Consider the following 13377-nt stretch of genomic DNA (forward strand, 5'->3'; position numbering starts at 1 on the left):
CCATGCCCACACAGTTAGGCTAGGACACTTTGCTCTGAGCTTTGCTAGGAACCTCTCCTCCCCTCCAAAGCTGACTCAGTTTGAAAATTCTTCTTCAAGCCTGTGATCATGGATGCAACATTTCCCTTGCTCTCTCATTGAGCTCCCTGAGAAAAGGCCACCTGTTGTTAGGCTCTTCAGTGTCAATTTCCAGTCCCACCCAGAATGTCCGTATTCCCTAAATACCTGTGTATGAAATGAGTTCATAAAGCTGTGTTTATTGAGCAGCTATCATGTACCAGGCACTTAGTATGGTTTCTGTAGGGCTTTTTATTAATATTTTTATTGGAAGTGAAAAATCAGATTTACACAGAGAAGAAACAGACTCAGAGAGAAAGATCCTCCATCCACTGGTTCACTTCCCAAATGGCTGCAATAGCCAGAGCTGAGCTGATCCAAAGCCAGGAGCCAGGAGTTTTTTCCGGTCTCCCACATGTGTGCAGGGTCCCAAGGCTTTGGGCTGTCCTCCACTGCTTTCCCAGGCCACAAGCTGGATGGGAAGCAGAGCGGACGGGACATGAACCAATGCCCATGTAGGAGGCTGGCATTTGCAAGGTAAGGATTTAGCCATTAAACCATCGCACTAAGCCCATTAGTATTTTAATGGGTTCCTCCCAATAGCATTATGCTGTGGTCCTAATGTGAAGTGTGCCCTCCTCTATCTTTTTTTTTATTATTATTAATTATTTTGCACTATGTGACAGTTTCATAGGCTCTGGGAATCCCCCCACCCCTCCCCACGCCCCTCCCCCCTGGTGGATTCCTCCACCTTGATGCAGTATTACAGTTCAAATTCAATCAAGATTCTTTCCTTGCAAACGTATACCAAGCATAGAGTCCAGTTTCTTGGGGAGACCATTTCTGGTCCGAAGTTAGAGCTGGTAGAATATCATCCCAGTCAATTAAGAGTCCCAATATAACATCAACAGCAATTTGCAATATTATGGAATTGACATGGTTTTGAGTAACCAGTATGTAAAAAAAAAAAAAAAAGCAAGATCAGCAAAATTATACTTCAACACAACAAATGGCTAAATACTAAAATTAAATAGACACGAGACAGATGAATGGTACCTTATAGGTATATAAGGTATATAGCAGCCGGTCCTGTATATAAACTAAAATTGAAATGTCAATGAGCTAATCATAGGTTGTGGTTAAGCCCTCCTCTATCTTAAGGGATCGAGGGACTCACCCAGGCAACTGGGCTCAGGACCATCTACCCCATTTCCAGGTCTCAGTCACAGATGCTCAGTGGCACCTGCTTGCCTACTTCCTGGCATTGCTGAAGGCCATCTGGAGGGCAGAAGAGTCGCAGCAGCTGCACTGTCCCAAGCCCCCCTAAGCCAGCCCAGCCGCTCTTTAATGAGGAGCCTCCAGAGCATCCACTGTGAGCCTGAATCTTCTCCAATGGCTGCAGGGCCTTTAGCCAGCAGCGCCACACATTGGAACCTCTTGCAGCCCCACTCGGGGTCCACATTCGCATCCAAGTTTTAGAACGGGAATCAGAGTGAGCCAGGGCATGTAGTGGGGGCAGGTAGGGGACAAGGCTGGGGCTGCCCTGGAACTGTGAAGCCATGGATGCCCATTGCCAGGCAGCATCTCACCAGCTGGGCACAGTGTGTCACCCCTTGAGACACACATCTGGGAGAGGAGAAGGGGCAGGAGGGACTATGTTGTCTCAGGTGGTCTGGGAAGGCTTCTGGGAGGAAGTGGCATCTGAACTGAGCCAGGCAAGTGCATCTCAGTATGAGATCCTCCAGCCTGAGGTCGTCACCTGGAACCCCCAGAGGCCCAGTATGCTGCTAGCTCACTAGCTCAGCCTTCAAGCCCGCCAGGTTAAGAACCCGGGTGTGGGCAGGAGGTGTTCATGCAGACAGCCCATTCAGAATAGCCAGACCTCCACTGTCTCAAGAGAAAAGGAGGTCATACAGGTGGGTGCAAAACCCTGATTTTTAACCTCCACCTCCTTCCTTCTCACCCGTATCTTCTCCCAGTACCCTGCAGGACACTCACTCTCAGGGACCTTTCCAGTTCCTTGACACTGACACTTCAGAGCCAGAGCATTTTCCATTCCCCTTTCTTAGCATGTGGCTGCTGGGTGAGACCTCCTTGGGGCCCATGCCCATACCAAGGCAGAGTGCCAGGAGGTAGCCTATGTTGACTCTCTTGGAAACTGTGAGACTGCTGTCCCTGTCTACACATACCCAGTGAATGCACTGAAGCACAGGGAGCCAAAAGTGGGAGATGATGGCAAAGTCAGCCCAAGGCAAATCTATGGTCAGAGAGAGGACATCTGAAAACAATCTCCAAGCCCCTCCGGCGGCTGCAGAGCCAGAAGCACACCTGCCAGCCATGGTGACCATGAGCTGACCGATCCACTGCGGATTCTTGGACTTTGACATTTGCCAGCATCAATCAGGATTCTTCCAAAACAAGATTCTTCCACAACAGGATTCTTCTCCTTGAGGCTCATGCCCTCAGCCCTTGGTTCTCTCTTCAAAGAACTCTCCTTAATTGAATCTCCCAAAGCCCCCAATAAAGCTCTTTTGTGGGTTATGGCTTATACACAGAGAGTCTGTGATCAGCCAGCAAGCTAGTGGTGGAACAAAGAGAGGTCAATGCCCTTTGAAATGCTCATCAAACCCCCTTGGCCCTCCTCCTGCGTGGAGGAAGCCATGGAGGGTTCAGGTTGGGGCTGTGTATGGCCGTGCCTAGGCCTGCAGGTGCCTGTGTGTTTGTACCTCTCTCTCTGGCTCATTCTCCTCACCTCCTGCACATCATCTGCTCCTTCCTTGGTCCTGTGTCCTGGGAATTCTGTTTCCAGATATTCATGGAGGTCCGGAGTCTTGGGATTCTGTTAGGGGACGAGTCCTTCCTTGATGTCAGCTTATGACTTGCTCAGCCTCACTGCAGGACGTAGCAGCCAGCTAGCACACATCCGATATGCACACTTTTTGTTTCACAATCATACCTCAATGGAGCCGCAAAAAGACAACTAGAACACAGCAGCTGCCACTTGTTATTCCCCACCCTTGCCAACTTGGGTCTCAGATTCAGGACTGCCCCGAGCTCAGCTCCATCACCTACCTGCACCAGAAACCACAGTGCTCCCACTGTGGAGCGGACAGGGACTCCCACACTGCACTGCACTGTCCTGTCCTGCTGACCCAGCTTCTGGTAAGGGGACAGAGTGGAAAGGACATACCCACCTCCTAATGACTGTGCCCAGAAGCAATGTGCATGTCCCTTCTCCCATTCAAAGCACTGGTCACATTACTCCATCAGGTTTCAAGGGGCCTAGGAAATGCTGAGTGACCCCTGCCCAGCCCCTCCTGTCCCTCAGCACCCATCATCATCACCATCTCCACAGGAGAAGTAACACCCAGCCATATTTGCCACCAGCACCCCTACTACCCCATGGGGCCTGCAGCAGGGTGCAACAGGTTTCGAGCTTCCTGGCAGAAGCAGTTCTGATCCCTGTTCTGCCACTTAGTGGCTGGGTGCACTGGGCAGGCCCCACCCCCTCCTGGGCTTCAGTGTCTGTACTGTGTAGACAAGGAGTCCTGAGGTTGCACGTCACAGGGCTGCTGACTGGCTCCGCTGTGGCTGTCCTGGATGGCACATGGTGCGAGGTCTGGACCCTAAAGACCCTGCCCACCTGGGAGATGGGCAGGGCAGCAGGAAGGTAGAGAGAAACGGGCACTGGCCCAGGAAGCTGCATTTCCACAGGGTCTTTATTGTTACAGGTTTTGAAATATGTTTCAAAAACTAGAGACAAGTGCATTGAAAAGGAACCATTGTGATGCTGATATAACAACAGAATAGCAACTGCATTATTTCACTAATATATTTAAACTTTTATTTATATATATTTTAAATTATTTTAATCTTTACATAGTTAATTAGGGCACAAAGAATTAAGAGCTATAGGAAAGTGGATAAGACCATCATTTCCACATTTTTTTCTGTATTTGGAGTAAGGGGAGAGATAAAGGGAAAAGCCACATCCAACCTCCCACCCTAGCCCAGGGATCCAAACATGGATCATGCTCTGAGGGCACTGCTCAAGTGGTTTTGATAGTTCAATAGTTTTGAATTGCTGCCAATCTCAGCATTCCAAGCACAATGAAATCTCTCCAGAATCCACTGGCTGACATAGTCCACCTTTAGAGTCTCCATATGTCCAGATTTTCACTGCCTACACACAGCTGGGATGGATGATCCATTTGTCCTGTCCTCCATCCTCTGTTGTGGTACTAGGTGTCCTCTGCAGGTTCCGATGGACTGCCATATCCTCCACGTGCACCTGGATACACTTCCCACTGCAGCTTTGACATTTGCACTCTATGGTCAGACCGTAGAACCTGCACTTCTCTTCATGGTTGGGGTTCTGAGATCAGCAGTTCAGTTGAAGGAATCCCCAAAGCAACTTCATCTGAGGTAATCCCAGACCTGATTCTTGTGGGTACATGCCAGTACATGGTCTTGCACAGTCTGTCACCTCAATCAGTTTATGCACATGCTGGTGGTTACAACTGCTGGGTCAATTCTATCTCCAGCCCCGTCTTCCACATGAACATTGCAGTCTAGCCTGATTCTGCCCAGCACACACTTGGCCCTCACATAAACCACTGGGAGCTGCAGCCTAGTTGAAACGACCCGCAATAACCCCCACCAGGCCCGCCCCCTGCCCTGGTTCTTGTGCTTGCCAGTATATACAGCAGACTAGTCTAATCTGTCCCACATCCCATTCAGCTCTCATACATGGCAATGGGCATTGAAGCCTAGTTCAACCCAACCAGCCTCACTACCCAGCCCACACACATGCTGGTGGACGCCATTCTGTCTAGCCACCCCTGCCCCAGTCCTGGTTTTCATGTTCTCCAGTGGGAGTGGCAACCCAAGAGGGAGGTGCTCACTATTTCCCTAATGGGCTCACTCCCACTCCTGGAACATGCACTCTCCACATGGTCCTGTAGCTTGACAGAATTAGCTCCCAGTGCCAGCCTCTGCCAGCTGATGTTGCGGCAAAGCCCAACCAACCCTCACCCACTCTGATTTTTACTTGTCTCAGTAGGAACAGTTGGCCCAGCTTGGCTTTTCCCTGATCTAGCTAAACTCTCATTTATTTAATTGAAAAGCACAAAGGCAGAGAGAGAGAGGGATTTTTCTATCAACTGGTTTACTTCCTAAATGTCTGCAATAGCCAGGGCTGGGCCAGGAAGAAGCCGGGAACCTCAAACTTCATCTGGATCTCCTCTGTGTGGGTGGCAGGGACCCAAAGACGTGAGTCATCCTCTGCTGCTTCCCAGGATGTACATTACCAAGAAGCTGGATCCTAAAGCAGCCGTGTCCTGCAGTGAGACCGAGCAGGTCACAAGCTGACATCAAGGGAAGACTCGGCTCTTACTGACCCCCGAGACTCAAATGCAGGCACTCCAATATGAGATGTGAGCATCTAGAGAGGCATCTCTTATCTTAAATAATTATTTTTTTATTCTAAAGGTAGAGTTACAAAGAGAAGGGGAGATGAAGAGAGAGAGAGAGATCTTCCATCCCCTGGTCCATTTCCCAAATGGCTACAGTGGCCAAAAAGAAGCCAAGCAGGATCCTGGAACTCCATCTGGGCTTCTCATGTGGGTCCAAGGCCTTGGGTCATCTTCTGCTGCTTTCCCAGGCACATCAGCAGGAGCTGATCAGAAATAGAGCAGCTGGGACACAAACTGGTGCCCACATTGGGACACCAGCACAGCAGGCAGCGGCTTTACCTCCAACATCACAATGCCACCCCTGCCCAATGCATCTTAACACATGGGCCAACCACCTGCTCCTGTGTCTTCTCCTAACACGTTTACTGTCTCTGCTAAAAGAAAATCTCCTGATGCAACCTAAATGCTCAGCAACTGATTGACAAATGAGACCCCTTGCACAGTCACAGGAATCATGATGCCATGACACACAGCACCACAGACAAGGACTGGATGGCACTGTGTGGAGGCACAGGGGCCAGCCAGAGGAGACCAGCATCACGTGGGACTCGGAGAGGGCAGGTAAGTGGGAACCAAAGAGTAGAGGGTAGGGGGCTTGGGGTAGACGGGCAGTGTTTCCTTTGATGGTCATGAAAATGGTCTGGGGTTTTTGTGCTAACAGCTTTATGATTCCATTCTGAAAACCTTTGAATTATTCATTTCAAATGGGCAAATGATATGTGAATTATAGCTCAATAAAGCTGTTAGCAAGAAAAAATCTGCTTAAAAATTAAGCAGCCTCAAGGCTAAGTGGGACAAATGTGAGAGCGCCTCAGCCCCAAGTACAGCAGCCGGGACTGTGGCCACTGTGCCAATGACCTCACTGAGTCCCAGGGACTGCTGTTGAACCCTCACCACCTCTGGCAGCCACGGCATCTACAGCTGCGGTCCCCCGGGGGAGAAGAAGGAAAGACCAGTGCTGGCCCCAGCTGCATGGAAGCAGAGACACTCAGACTTTGAGGACACTGCATGGACCTGGAGGCCACTTGCAGCTTCCCTTTCCCAGGTACTGCTGGGTTCCCTGTGCCCCAGCTGGGCTTTCACCTCTGACTCCGCCCACCAGCCTCCACTTTCCACTGTCTCTCCACAGAGCCTGGCCCCGGGTGTAGGGGGAGGGTCCCCTCTCCCCTCTGTGGAGCCCAGGCCCCAAGTGTGCACAAGCAGCAATCAGCTACTGTGAATTGAGTGGCTTTGGAGGTGGAGTATGCAGAGATCCCAGCTGTGTAGGCATCATCTCCTCCCTCAATTGTGCTTCCCTTCCTGCCAGCAAACCCATGTTGACCCCCTTTTGCAGTTGGGGACACTAAGGCTAGGAGATTGGGAGCAAAGGGGAATTCACCCAGCAGAAGATTGGAGGAGCCAGGACTTGAATCCAGATCTCTTGGCACCAGAGCTAGGCTCTGCTCAGCCTCACACTAGAGCTTCTGTGAGTTCCTGGGAGCTTTAGAGTCCAGCCCAGTGGCTCCTTAGGGAAGTACCTCTGTATGCCCCTGGTGTGGTCGGTCTCAAATCCCAGGCTGAGGAATCCCTGTCCCAGCCTACCCTGGGATACCCTCTAAGGATGCAGGTTCCAGGGCCCCACCCACGCTCCTGCACCAGTATCTTGGGTGGAGAGGGATGGAAATGTAAGAGACTGCCTTCAGCAGCCAGACGGCTCATGTCTAAATTCAAGCTCTTTCGCTGGGCAACGCTGGAAGAACTGCTCAGCCAGCCAAGTCCTCTGTCTCATATCAAGGTGGATATATCAGCAGCAAGGCCTGCTGGGCAATATTGTAAAACATTGGTGCATAGTGCTGTGTCAGGAAGTCGGAGTTAATGAAGTTCTGAATGATGAGTAGAAATTTACCCAATGAAGAAGATAAAGACTATTGCATGTGACCTGTGCTGATGGCCCCAGGGTGGGAGATCAGCATGGGGAGAAGGTTCCAGCCAAAGAAGAAAAGTACTACTGAGAGGATCCACTAGAGACTGAGACAAAACTGGAAAAGGAGCAGGCAGGATCCTTCAGACCACTCTGAGAAGCATATAGGACCAAACACAGAAGACTTCCAAGCTCTCTGAGCATTGACATTAAGGCCCCTCACATCTGTGCCTGGGAGTGGGCTAGAAGATGTTGGGTTTAAGAAAGCAGTCTGTGCCATCAATCACAGATTAAAGAACCAACAATAGTCGGGACTGGTTAAGGCAGCAGCACCCGAATGTGCATCCTGAATAGGGCGTGGGGTGGGCCGGGCTGCAACGTTCACCAGCTCATGCAAGGCCAAAAGGAAGGCCAGACTATGCCGGGCACTGGCCTAAAAGCCAATGGCATGTATGAGAACTGGGTCCAGGAGTAGATCAAGTGGAGGAACTTGGGAAACTTCCCTGGCGAATCATAGCTCCCACTGGTGAACATGTGGTCCAGATCTGGGGGTCGGATAAGCTGGGCAAAGTAGCTCCAACAGCTGGTCAATGTATGAAATGGCAATGGAACAGACATACTGGGCAGAACTGAGCAAACCTTAGCCCATAAGTAAAATTAGAAACCAGAATGGAGCACAAGACATGCCCAGCTAGGTTCTTGCACCTACTCATCTGCATGAGCCAGGGACTCTAAGCCACAGCGTCTAGGGCAGGGGTTGCGACAGGTGAGGGGCTGTGCCAAGCTGAGTCAGAGCAACCACTGGCATGCTGAACACTAGCTGGGAATAGACCCCCAGCTAAGGGGACACCCTGGCTGGGTAGAGGTTCCCACTAAGGGGCACATAAGCTGGAATGGGGGCTGCGTTCTGATCGGGGTACCGTTGTAATCTCCCTTGGCACAGGTGTGGACTGGGACTCGACGCACCGGGCTTTGCCAGACTGCAACACCTTCTGGTGTTCTGGAGGACCAGGGTAGATGTGGGACGGACTAGGCTAGGTCTTAACCCCTACTGAGCCATGTATGAGCTGTATGTGGGTATGGACAATCCGTGGCTGGGCTGAAACATCCAACAGTAAGAACCAGAATGGGTTGAAGGCCAGTTAGGAAAAGCCACTGTTCCTGCTAGGACAGGAGGTAAACTGAATAGTGCTGGCTCATGGACCCACTGGCATGTGTGAAATCTGGCACTGGGAGAGGTTCTGATGGAGGAGCCTGGGCAACTCTTCTGGCAGGACACAGACCCTGCAGGTAAGCGCAAGAAGCACGAAAGGAAACAGCCCAGAACAGGTCATGGAAAGTGTCCCACTGGCATACATTTGGCATGGGTTGGAGGTGGACCAGGCTGAATTAGTTCACATCATCCACTGGCAAATCTGAACACCGGAACAGTGTGGGTCGAGCCAGGTTCGGTCATGACAAAAGCAGTACACAATACGGAATGCCAAGGTGAGGTTGCTGTGCCAGATGTGACTGCAGTGCCCAATAGCGCAGGTAAGAACCAGGAAGGGAGGGGGCTGAGACGGCAGGGGAATAAAGGGTGGTTCTCTTGCTGGATAGCTACTCCCACTGGAGAGCGTGAGCTGGGATGCGGGCAGACCAGGCAAGGCAGGGCTGCAACACCTGTGGACCTCATGAGGACTAGATCAGGGAAAAGCCAGGCTGGGCTGATTGATCCTACTGGTGCAATCTACAATTAGAGTGGCTGAGGGTTGTTTGAGCTTAGCCACAGCATCACCTGGCAGAAGCTGGCACTGGGGTCTAATTCTGTCGAGTTAAACCACAGAACCACGTGGAGAATGCATAATCCGGGAGTGGCCTGGGAGGGCAATAGTGGGCTCCTCCCTCTTGGGTTACCACCCCCACGGAAGGACACAAAAATTAGGACAGGGGCTGAGGTGGCTAGATAGACATCCAGCAACATCCAGGAGGGCTGGATAGCTGAGCTGGTTAGATTGAACAAGGCTTTAATATCCATTGACATGTATGAGCAGAAGGGGTGTGGGACAGACTGGACTAGTCTGCTGCACATACTGGCAAACCCGGGTAGGGAGCAGGCCTGGTGGGGGTTATTGTGGGTCACTCCGACTAGGCTGCACCCCACATTGGTTTGTTTGAGGGCCGAGTATGTGCTGGGCAGGACCAGGCTGGACTGCAGCACCCATTGGTTCCGGTGGAAGACAAGGCTGGAAACAGAACCAACCCAGCAATTACAACCACCAGCTGATTAGGGTGAAGAACGGTGCCGGGCCCTCTGCTTGCTAGTGCATACAAGAATCTGGTCTGGGAACACCTCAGACAAAGTCTCTTTGGGGATCTCCCCAATCGAAATGCTGGACTCGGAACCCTAACCATGAAAAGGCAGAGGACAGAAGTAGTCAATCAAACACCTCAGCTATATGTTGGCAATGAAAAACTGGGCAAATGGAGACTCTATGATGGACTATGTCAATCAGTGGATTCTTCAACGACCTCATCGTGCTTGGAGCAGCGAGATTGGCAGCAATTCATAACTGTTGAACTATCAAGACCACTTGAACAAGACCCTCGGAGCAAGCCCCATATCTGGGACCTGGGGTGGGTGGGAGACTGGGTGCGGTTTCTCCCTTAAAATCCCCTTTTACATCAGATATATGAAGGAAACAATAAAAAATGTTTTGGAAAAAAAAAGAAAGCAGGCTGTCTGAATGTGTCACACTTATTGCAGAAACGGCCAGGGGCACCGAATCCTGTTCTCAGAATCTCACCTTACCCCCAGCTCCCACTGCAGCATGGAGGGAACTCGGTATGGAGATGGAGGGGACTCTCCTGGCCAGCAGAGGACAGCCTGGCCCAGGAGCAATCTGCAAGAGCAAGTGATTGCTAAGGAGCTGACACAGCACTGTGAGATCATTGCAGGGTTCCCCAGGAAGTGATTCCCATCAATTCACTGCTGCTGGGCAGCAGAGGAGTTCAAGGTTCTGCTGGGGCTGTGAGCCTGGGCAGGAAGCTCCCAGGAGGAGGGTCATATGCCCTAGAAACATCACTGTTGGACAATGGCTCCTTTTGCTCAGACCCCTGCCACCGGCACCTTACTTTCCCCAGCAAAGCAAGCCCCAAGGGGCAGAGTGTTGACCCCACAGCCAGTCACCAGCACCTGTTCAGGGTTGTTGCAGACGGCCCTGCTGACCCATTGGAAACTGAGAGCTCTGGAATAACAAAACAGGGACCATAAAGGGTCTACAGATTCAGGGAGACTTGGGGGGACACGTCAGCTAGGCAGACCCCTCTCGTCTATGTGGGATTCAGTTTCCTCTTTGGCACAACTTGATAAGGGCAGCCCCAAACTGCTTCATCATCCAGAAGCTTGATGAGAGAACCCAAGGGCTTCCACCTCTGCAGCTCCTTGCAGGTCGTGAGCTCTCAGTAAAGGTGACCCCCTGTTGTGGGTGCTGCTGCTCCCAGAGTGGCCTTCTGGATGCTGCTGATAACTCCACTTGGCCCACTGAGGAATGACCAAGAAACTTCCAGAACCATGAGAGAGGAGGGAGGTGCATTGCATAAACTCAGCACTATCAGAAACAGAATTCTAAATGCAGAAGGCGCCTTTCCCTGAGGGCTGAACAGCCCCAAGCAGGGAGCCAGGTGGTGGCAAGGAAAGAATCACACCAATGTCAAGGTCATAGAAGCCCAAAGGAGGTCCAGGGAAGAGGCAAAGTACATCAGAGGAAAAGGAGCCAGCCCCTCCCTCCTCCTACCTCCAACCCCAGAACTTCTCTGTATCCCCGACTGGCAGAGCCTCCCTGTCACCCCTCCATATGCTCATCTTTCTTCATGAGGTATGTATTCATCTTGTTTTGCCAACAGAACCTCAAATTCCCTGGCTCCACATGATAGCTGATTGCATTTTCCAGCCTCCCCTGCAGCAAGGTGAGGGCATGGGAATAGGTGCCACAAATAGCTTGTGGGTAGAAGGTGTGTTAACATGCATACATGCACGCACACAGGCATGCACGTGTTATATGTGCATAGGTATATATGTGTGTGTGTGCACAAGTGTGTGGAAGATTTCCCAGTGAGTTCTTAAAGGGAAAGGCTTGCCATGCCCTCGCATCCTCTCTTGCTTCCATCTGGAAGGTGGATGTAGAAGAGAGGCCTAGCCAACCTCCTGGGCAGAAGCAGCACCTCAGGAAGTGCAGCACAGCCAGCCCTTCCTAAGGTGGGATGCAAGGGGGTGGACCAGGAAGGAGCCTGGTCCACCACACAGCAGAGCTCTCACAAGAGCCCAATGGCTGACACCAAGGGCTTACATGAGAACGCAATACACTTATATCATGGTTAAGACACTGATACAGTGCGTCTGGACAACCATGTCTGATAATACATGGATAAGACATGGATCAAGGCAGCTGCACACAGTGGCTCAACCCTTGGGGCCACCTACAGAAAGGTCACATGAGTCAGTTGTTGATTGCTGTTCAATTAACTAACCCAAAACTTTGTGGTGTAGACAAATGACCTTTCATCTGGTTCACATTGCTGCGAATTGGTCACTTATTCTTTTCTACTTTTATTGGAAAGGCAGATTTTTACAGAAAGGAGAGACATTAATTTTTCTATCTGCTGGTTCATTCCTTAAATGGCCACAATGGCCTAGGAATGGCCAGGAACCAGGAGCCTCTTCTGGGCCTCCCACACGGGAACAGGGTCCCAAGGCTTTGGGCCATTCTCCATTGCTTTCCCAGGTCATAAGCAGGGAGCTAGATGGAACGTGGAGCAGCCAGAACACAAACTGGTGCCTATATGGAATGCCAGCCCTTGTAGGTGGAGGATTAGACATTTGAGCCTCCCACCTGCCCAAGTTCACCATTTCAGCTGGGCTCAGCTCAGCACACATCCTGATCTTCACTGAAATCATCCATAAATCCAAGCTCAGTTGCTTCTGAAAGAGAGCTAGTACAACTGGCTGGGACTCTCATGCCCTGGTAGGCTTGGCTGGGCTTGTTCTCAGGCAGGGCTTCAAGACAGGACCCACATGCACAAAGACACACGGGTACTGGCAAGCACTTCATTGTCCCCCCTTGCATCCCACAAGCCACAGCAAGCCACTCAGCAGGTGAGGGAAGACTCTTCCTGCTGCTAGAGAAGTCACACAATCCCCCTAGGCAGCCTCCCATGATGCAATCCAGTTCCTCTGCCCTGAGTTTTACAGCTTCCCCCTCCTGGAATTCCCTGTTTCACTGTTGCTGCTTCTCCAGTCTCTGTCCTCCTTGCTGGACTCTGAGCTACCCAAGGACAGACTCTGGTGTCCCCTCAGTCCTACCAGTATCTCATCCAGAGTCTAACATACTCCAACAGGCACTCGAAGGAGTGAACCAGTAAAGAATGCAACAGCTACTACGGCTTGGCTGCGCCTCCCCTATCGCGCACATAAACAAGCAGCTGTGTGGACCCACCCCCAGGCCCACCCTTCTCCTGCAGTGATTTACAGGGTACCTGCTATGTACCAGACACTCTGTTGAATATTGGGGTGCAAGGATGAGGGAGAAGGCAGGTGCGGTCCTGCCACAGAGTGCATATGGCAGATGAGACTCAGCCTTAATGCAGCATCTACTTAACCAGCCACCACACCAGGAAGTCCACGAAGGATCAGAGGAGAGCCAGCATCCACCCAGCAGGCTCTAGAGGAGGGCCCTGGGAGTTCCTGGATGGCACTGGACACAGGTGTGTACACTCTGGCTAGGACCCCCCAGGAGCCACTTGTGTCCGTGTGACCACTGCCCTGTGCCTGAGTTCCTCAAATGCACAATAGCACTCTCAGGAGCAGCAGGGGAGGGAAGGTGCATGGAGCTGTGGCCATGGCCGGGGTCTGTGCCGGGGAGCACATCCGTGTTCACTTTCATTGGTGTCAGCAAGGACTCTGAGTCC

This window comes from Ochotona princeps, chromosome 2 (assembly GCF_030435755.1).
Source record: "Ochotona princeps isolate mOchPri1 chromosome 2, mOchPri1.hap1, whole genome shotgun sequence".
NCBI classification, from domain to species: Eukaryota; Metazoa; Chordata; class Mammalia; order Lagomorpha; family Ochotonidae; genus Ochotona; species Ochotona princeps.